Source organism: Micromys minutus (genome assembly GCF_963924665.1).
Source record: "Micromys minutus genome assembly, chromosome: 2".
Lineage (NCBI taxonomy): Eukaryota > Metazoa > Chordata > Mammalia > Rodentia > Muridae > Micromys > Micromys minutus.
Genome location: NC_137971.1, coordinates 52713804 through 52721598, shown reverse-complemented (window position 1 = coordinate 52721598; position 7795 = coordinate 52713804).

Below are 7795 nucleotides of genomic sequence, written 5' to 3'. Positions count from 1 at the left end.
ATAAGTGCTCAAGATTGGCAACAACTTAAGAAACTGTGTCTTCCCGTCTATGGACATTTCTGTGAGCTTTTTCTACAACTTGAGTCAGGTTAAATAAAGTCTACCCAGAGTTCTTAGGAGAGACCTCAGTTCCTCTTCCGGCAGCCACAAATCTGCTTCTACCCTTTCTGTGAATTCCCAGTGAGTCTGGAAGGGCTCCTGCCTTGTCCCAGGTCAGAACATGGGCTGGAGAGATGGTTCAGCAGTTAAGAGGACTCAAAAACTCTTGCAGAGAACCCAGGTTTGGGTCCCAGCCCCTATTAGGCAGTTTATAACTCTCTAACTCCAGTTACTGGGAATTCAGTGTCTTCTTCTGACATCTTAGCACGCTGCATGCACATGGTACACAGATATACATGCAGGCCAAACACCCATGCACATGAATAACAAAATTAGAGGGAACATGGGTCAGATGCCACCGAGGTCAGAACCGCATCTCTATCTGCCAGTTGGTAGTGTTTTCCGATGCTTTGCTGTTTCCGCCCAGTTCTTCATCTGATGACTTCCTAATGCCTGCCTTTTACAAAACACTCCCTGTTCCTCACTTTTATTGTTATCAACACAGATGAACTTATGATTTGTCAGACCTTGTGCTAGGGAGGGAGGCGGGCAGAAAAAAAAGTAAAATATAGGACAGTCTTTGTTTAGTGTTGGAGAGAAAACATGGGAATGAAGATTGGTGGCAAGTAGAAAGGTGAGCCCAAACAGAAGCAAGTTCTGCAGTGGTTAGTGCTGACAGGAGCCTGTGTGTGTGATCCTCCCCCTATCCTCAGCTCTCCCACATGCCAGGGGGGAGATGCCCAGATGGTCAGAGTCCCAGCTCTAGTCAGGCCCTTATAGTCCAGTCCTCTTCTACTCAGAATGGCACAGCGTCCATGTCTGTATCATGTCATTCCCAAGTCTCCTGTGGAGATGTCTTACCATCTGCTCATGTAGGGCAGGTGGCCAGTCCTGCCCTCAATTGTCTCTCCTTTCTCCCTCTCTCTCCTCCCTCACCTCCCTCCTGCTTTGAGAGTCTGTATCCCAGGCTGGCTTTACACTTCTGAGCTTCCTGTTTTCTGCCCTTCAACTGGGAGTTTCCAGGAATATACTACTTCCCTGGGCATCATCCTGGCTTTCCAACCACCCTCCCCTCAGTACAGATCTTCACTATATCATTCCTTTTCTTCACCCCCCCCCCCCGCCAGTTTCTCTCTGTAGCCCTGGCTGTCCTGCAACTCCTGTGTAAATCAAGGTGTGTACCACCATACTATGTAGACCAGGCTGTTCTCAAACTCAGAGATAGCCCATCTCCAGTGCACATACTAACAGCATGCACCACCATGGCGGGAGAGGGACTACTGCTGCTACTTCTTTCTCCTTTTTATACTAGAGAAGTACATTTAGTTATTTATTGTGTGGGGGCGATAGGTACATGTGTACCATGGTGATCAAGGGACAACTTTCAGTAGTCTGTTCTCTCCTTACACCCAGCAACTGAATTCAAATCATGAGGCTTGGTATCAATTGCCTAGCTCAACCAATCACGGGCCCATCAGAACATTATTTCTAAAGTGCTACAGTGCCCTTGACTGAATTGTTTATTTTTTAACATAATACTTCTATTATCTGGTAATTTCACATAATGAACCTCAATCACACTATCTTCCCAAGTCTACCCTGCTCCCTTGTTCCCTCCCTACCAGGAAAAAAAGACACCAAGCCCAATTTGTGTTGCCTATATACTCACTGAAGCACAAACTCCCAGTAGCTGGTTCCTCAGACAACAACCATTCCCCATTCCCCACCTTCCAGACCCATCAGAAGTCAACTAAAGAGCTACACTTCAGTATCCTGATCACAATTTTTAAGGGCTCTCTCTTCAGTGGCTTTCTGTCTAGACTTTCTTTTTGGGAGGGGGTTTGGGAGTAGAAGTTGTCACTGTCTTCAATGTCATTCTCAACTGTGAGTCTACACAGTTGATACCACTATGAAAGATACCTTGGTAGACTTCTACATGGTTTCTGGCAGCAGCACAGACCTTGGATATCCGTAAGGCAACACAGTCCTCAGCAGCGGCATAGTCCATGAACACCACCATGGGCCCTGTTTTGTTTTTGTTGTTGTTGTTTTTTGAGATCGTCTGAAAATAGAGCACTGACTGTTCTAGAATTTCCTATGTAGACCAGGCTGACCTTGAACTCATGGAGATCTGACTGTGCCTCCTAAAGGTGTTTATAACCATGCCTGGACTTGCACCTGTGACCTGCTCTGGAGACACCTGCATCCCCTGTGTGCGTAAACAGGCTGTCTCAGGTGTCTCAGGACCAAGGGAATCCTCACAGACTGGCTCCACTTCTCTTGTTTTTAAGATGTATTTATTTATTATACGTGAGTACACTGTTGCTGTCTTCAGACACACCAGAAGAGGGCATCAGATCTTGTTACAAATGGTTGAGAGCCACCATGTGGTTGCTGGGAATTGAACTCAGGACCTCTGGTGTTCTTAACTGCTGAGCCATCTTTCCATCCCCCATTTCCCTTCAGGCTTGATTAGATACCCTCCAGGACTTTCCAGTTCATCTCTATGGCAGTTATGCCTCTGCTAGCCTTGAGTCCCTAGGTATGAGTACCAAAGCATCATACATATTTGTATCAAGCTGAGTTGGGACAAGAGTTCCTCCATCCACAACAGGAACCTCTCAGATGGCTGGAAGGTGGAGACTGCTGGGGTAAGAGGGTGTAGGTATGACTCTGGCTCCTTGCCAGGTATGGTATGCCATCTCTGTAGTCCCAGGCACTTGGGAGGATAAAGCTAGAGGATCACTTGAGACCAGACATTCTAGATCAGCCTGGGCAAAGCAGTAACACACTATCTCAAAAGCAAGGGTGGAAGGAAGATAGAAAGGAAGGAGAGAGGAAAGAAATGTGGCTCCATAGCCAGTTTATGTACACTGAGTGTCTCACTCATAAAGCTGTCCTCTATCAGGACTGCTGGAATATTACCGGCTCTGTGCTGGTGCTGGTTAAAGACTGGGAGGATTAGAGGGTTAGAGTCTTGCTTTGGCCAGGTAAAGGCTGAGATGTGTGTAGGATCTAGGTTGTCAACACAGTGGTTAATCTAGTGAGATTCTAGTGCTGGGAGCCAAGATTTGTGACCTCATGTAGAGGAGGTCATGTAAACACAATGATGTCATAGGTAACTTCTCTGAGAACTCAACAGCCAAGTTAAATGTACGGCACTTGCCTTGGGAGGGTATGTGGGTGACGGGACAGCTGCTAATGCTCTGCTTTCAGACACAGCAATCAGAAGATTTCAAGTATTTTCAAACAGTCTGGCTGATTGTGGAGGTACAGGTCTACAATCCTGGCATTCCAGTGACTGAGACAGGGGGATTATGGATTCAAGGCTAGGCTGGGCCACACAGTCTCAAAAAGCAGAAAATACACAAAAAAAATTAAATTTGAAATGGTGTTGGTGGTAGAGAGATGGCTCAGTAGTTGTGGAATCTGATGCCTGTAGCCTTTACATGCACATATTCATATGAAGATACATACACATAAAAATCATTCAAAATGGAGTCAGGTAATGTGGCACATATCTTTAATCCCAGCACTCAGAAGACAGAGACAGGCAGATCTCTGAGTTTGAGGCCAGTCTGGTCTGCGTAGTGAGTTCCAGGCCAACCAAGGCTACACACTGAGACACACTCTCTAAAACAAACAAACAAACTAGGGCAGGTATTAAATTGGGGCATGTGAGATGGCTTAACTGGTAAAAGCACCTGCTATCAGGTAAAAGCCTCATGACCCGAATTTGATCCCTGGGACCCATAATGTGGAAGGAGAGAACAGATTTTCACAAATTGTACCCCTACTGTGTGTCATTGCATTGTGTGTCCACAAGCAGATATATATACATGCACATACAAAAATAATAACACACCCAAATAAGTAGACAAAACCATCAGTCAGGAGCTGAAAAGTTTACTCAGCAGTTAAGAGAGTTTGGTGTTTGCACATAGGATCAGGGTTCAGTCCCCAACACTCACATAGTGTGGTTAATAACCATCTGTAACTCCAGTTCCAGGGGATCCAATGCAGACAAGATACTCTTACACATAAATCATAAAAAACAAAGCCTCATCTGCCCCCAAGTTACTCTCTTTGGAGACAGCATGGAAAAGGGTTGTGCACACAGCTTTATAGGGAGGAATCCTGCAGACTGCCTTAGCCAGAAGCAGCAGCACGTGGACAGTCCATGCTTTGGAAAGTCAAAGCACTGCACACCTGACGCCCTTCTATCTAGCCATAAGAAAACACATCAGACAGATCTCATATTGTTATGGATTCTATTGCTCTGATAAGATATCATGGCTAAAAGTAACTTGTAGAGGAAAGGGTTTGCTTCACCTTCTAGTCCATCACCCAGGGAAGTCATCTCAGGAACCTAAGGCAGGAATCTGGAGCAGAAACTGATACAGAAGCCATTGGGGAGCACTGCTTCCTAGCTTGCTTCCCATAACTTGCTCAGCACAGCTTTATACTATCCAGGACCATGTGTCAGGGTGGCCCCACATAGTGGGCTGGGCACTCCTACATACATCACTAAGAAAATGCCCTACAGTCTTGCCAGCAGGCAAATCTTGTAGAGCCAGTTTCTCAATTGAGTGTCCCTCTTCTCAAATGACTCTACTTACCCCAAGACTAGGGTTGGGGATTTAGCTTAGGGCAGAGCGCTTGCCTAGCAAGTGCAAGCCCTGGGTTCAGTCCTCAGCTCTGGGTAGGGGTATGTGGGAATATTTAGGACAAATTTCAGCTGAGAGAGAATCTACAAAATACTTGACTTGTATTCCTTCAAACTGCAAAGGTTAAGACTGTGGTTAAGAATGCTTACCACTTTTGTGGGACTTGAGTGGCTCACAACCACCTGTAACTCCAGCTCTAGGAGATCTAATGCTCTCTTCTGGCCTTCATGGGTAGGTATCCACATGCAGGTGGCATACATTCACACAAACATAATTAAAAATAATAAAAATATTTAGGAAAGTTTGGTAATGCTGCTCAGTCAAAGGGTACTTGCTCAGTATATACATGTGGGAAGCCACTGCATTCGCTATTACAAGATGGCGCCCAGCCCGAAGGGAGGTTGGCCAGTTTTGAGACAAACAACCTAAGTGCGAATGCGAATATGCCTGTTTTGCTGACTCATGCTGACTCGTTCTCTAGTCCCAAGTATGCTAATTAGGGCACACAGAATGCACCAATCAGGTATCAACACATTCCTCCTAAGCATATATAAGGAGGGTTGATTTCTGGGCTCGGGGGTCTTTTGCCACTGCAATCAAACCCGCAATAAACGCCTGTAGAAGGATCCTGTTGTGGCGTCTTTCTTGCCGGTGAGATAGGCAATCACTACATATACAGGGTCTTAGATTCTGTCCCCAGTACCACAAAAGCAACAGCAACAACAGCCCAACAAAAAAATGTTGGGGTTGCTAGACAGTAGTGGCAGCAGCACTTTAGTCCCAGCACTTGGGAGGCAGGCAGATCCCTGAATTTGAGGTTAGCCTGGTCTACAGAGTGAGTTCTAGGACAGTTAGGGCTACACACAGAGCAACTCTGTCTCAAAAAATAAACAAAAGTTAGAGTCATAAAAAAAGATACAAAATTGGAGTCAATGTCACAACACAAACCCAAGAAAACAGTGACTATGTGTAATATGGCATTCTGGAAGGGCTTCTGGAATGGATGGGATGTATCAGAGGGGAATAAAAGAAATAAGCATACAACCTAGACATGGATTAGTAATAATGAATTATGCAAATGAATATTTGCAGGAGGGGTAATAGGGTAGGCCAAGCGGTCACCCTGTACTAGCTCTGCAACTTTTTTGAGATTAAAAACAAAAGTTGGGGGCTGGAAAGATGGCTCAGGAGTTAAGCACTATCTGCTCTTCTATAGATCTTGAGTTTAAGTCCTAGCAAACACATGAAGGCTCATAACCATCTATAAGTACTGATGCCCTTTTCTGGCATGTAGGTGTACATGCAGATAGAGCACTCATATACATTAAAAAGTCAGGCTGGTGATCTAGGTCAACAAGTAAAGATGCTTGCTGCCAAGCCTGATGATGCCATGGTGTAAGAAGAAAAACAACTGCAAAGTGTCTTCTGATCTCCATGCACGGTCTTTACACTCCCCTCTACATGTAATGAAAGCCAGTGTAGGGTTTGTGAGAGATGGGGCTTCTACCCTCACATCAAAAAGCACCCAATCTCAGATGTTTCTGATAACCCGAGGACTGTTGTGCTTAGCAGGGGAAGACATTTCTGTACAGCTTTGTTCCTCCTCTTGGCTCCAAAGTCATTCTCTACCCTGCTCCTCCATGGTCTATAAGAAAATGCTGAGCATCATACGTCTCTGTGACGTATCTGGATAAAGGGCTGTTGTAGAACTTTAGTTTCTTACTCTTAAGTTATCCTCCTTATATGAGCAGCTGTGACTATTTGTAAGACCATCAGGGCTGAGCTTGTTGATTCTTGAAGTTCCCTCATAAGAGGGGGCAGGAAAGGTCACTGAACTTTATGAATGCATTCTAGGTCCAGGATGGGGAAGAGGAGGTACAGACAAGAACCCAAGTTCCTGTGTCTCAGGCTAAGTGCTGAGGGAGGGCCAAGGAGGGCAATAATTTAAATCAAACACACCCTGGAAAATTCTGCTCAGTTCGTAAGGAAAACAGCCTGAAATAAGTAGCAGGAGGTGAAGAGACAGCTCCGTTGATGGATTCTGCTCATGGGCCTTTCTAGTTCAGAGCTCTGTGGTGGTCAGAGACCAACTTTGTCAAGTCAGTTCTCACCTTCCATAACTTGAGGTGGGTTCCAGGGATCAGATCCAGCTCCTCATGCTGGCTTGTGCTCTCTCCACCATCTTGCCGGTCTCTGGGGGCACTTTCCCAGCACTCACTGGCTTCTGGTTCTTGGGAGTTAAATGCTATTGCCATTAGCCTGGAAAGCTTGTTGTCACTTGGCTGGGTGGGCTCTGGATTGCTCCGAGCAGGGCTTCTATGTGCAAACTAAAGGGAGCCCAACTGAAGTTAACGGACTGTCTTCCCTACATCATCTCAGGCATGTCTAGGGTGGCTCTATGTTTAGACCCCTGGGAGTGTAGGGAAGTCTGCACCCAGGACACTGTCACACAATTTAGAATCACCTAGAAGGGACTGTGAAGATTAGATTATTGTGTGGGAAGACCAGCCCACTGTGGGCAGCATCATCTTGTGTAAAGATTTTTCTGTACTGAAAAGGAGCCAAGCACTTGCATGTATTCATGAATTCACTGCTCTGTTCTGAACTGTAGGTCTGTGTACCACAGCTGCTTCACGTTTCTGTTGCCCTGATTTTCCTCAAACAGTAGACTGTAACCTGGAACAATGAGCCAAGCAAACCTGTCTTCCTTGTGTTGTTGTAATGGTAGTTTATCACAGCAATGCAAAGCAAAACTAGGGCACCAGCATGACTGTTTCCATTTCAGGTCAAGGGCCGTCAGGAAATAAACCAGCCAAAGCAGAAATTACTGGATTCAGAAGGGAGGAACATGCCCCTGCCTTGAGAGGCAAGTTTGAGGATGGTGGGTTCTGGGGGAAAATGGCATCTGACATGGGAAAATCACCTACCCTTCTGCTTATTTCATTCTGGGCAGCCACCTTCAAGCCTGTTACACAGAAGTATACTTTCTACTGGGGCCCCTGGCTTATTCTGAGTGGAGTCACATCTGC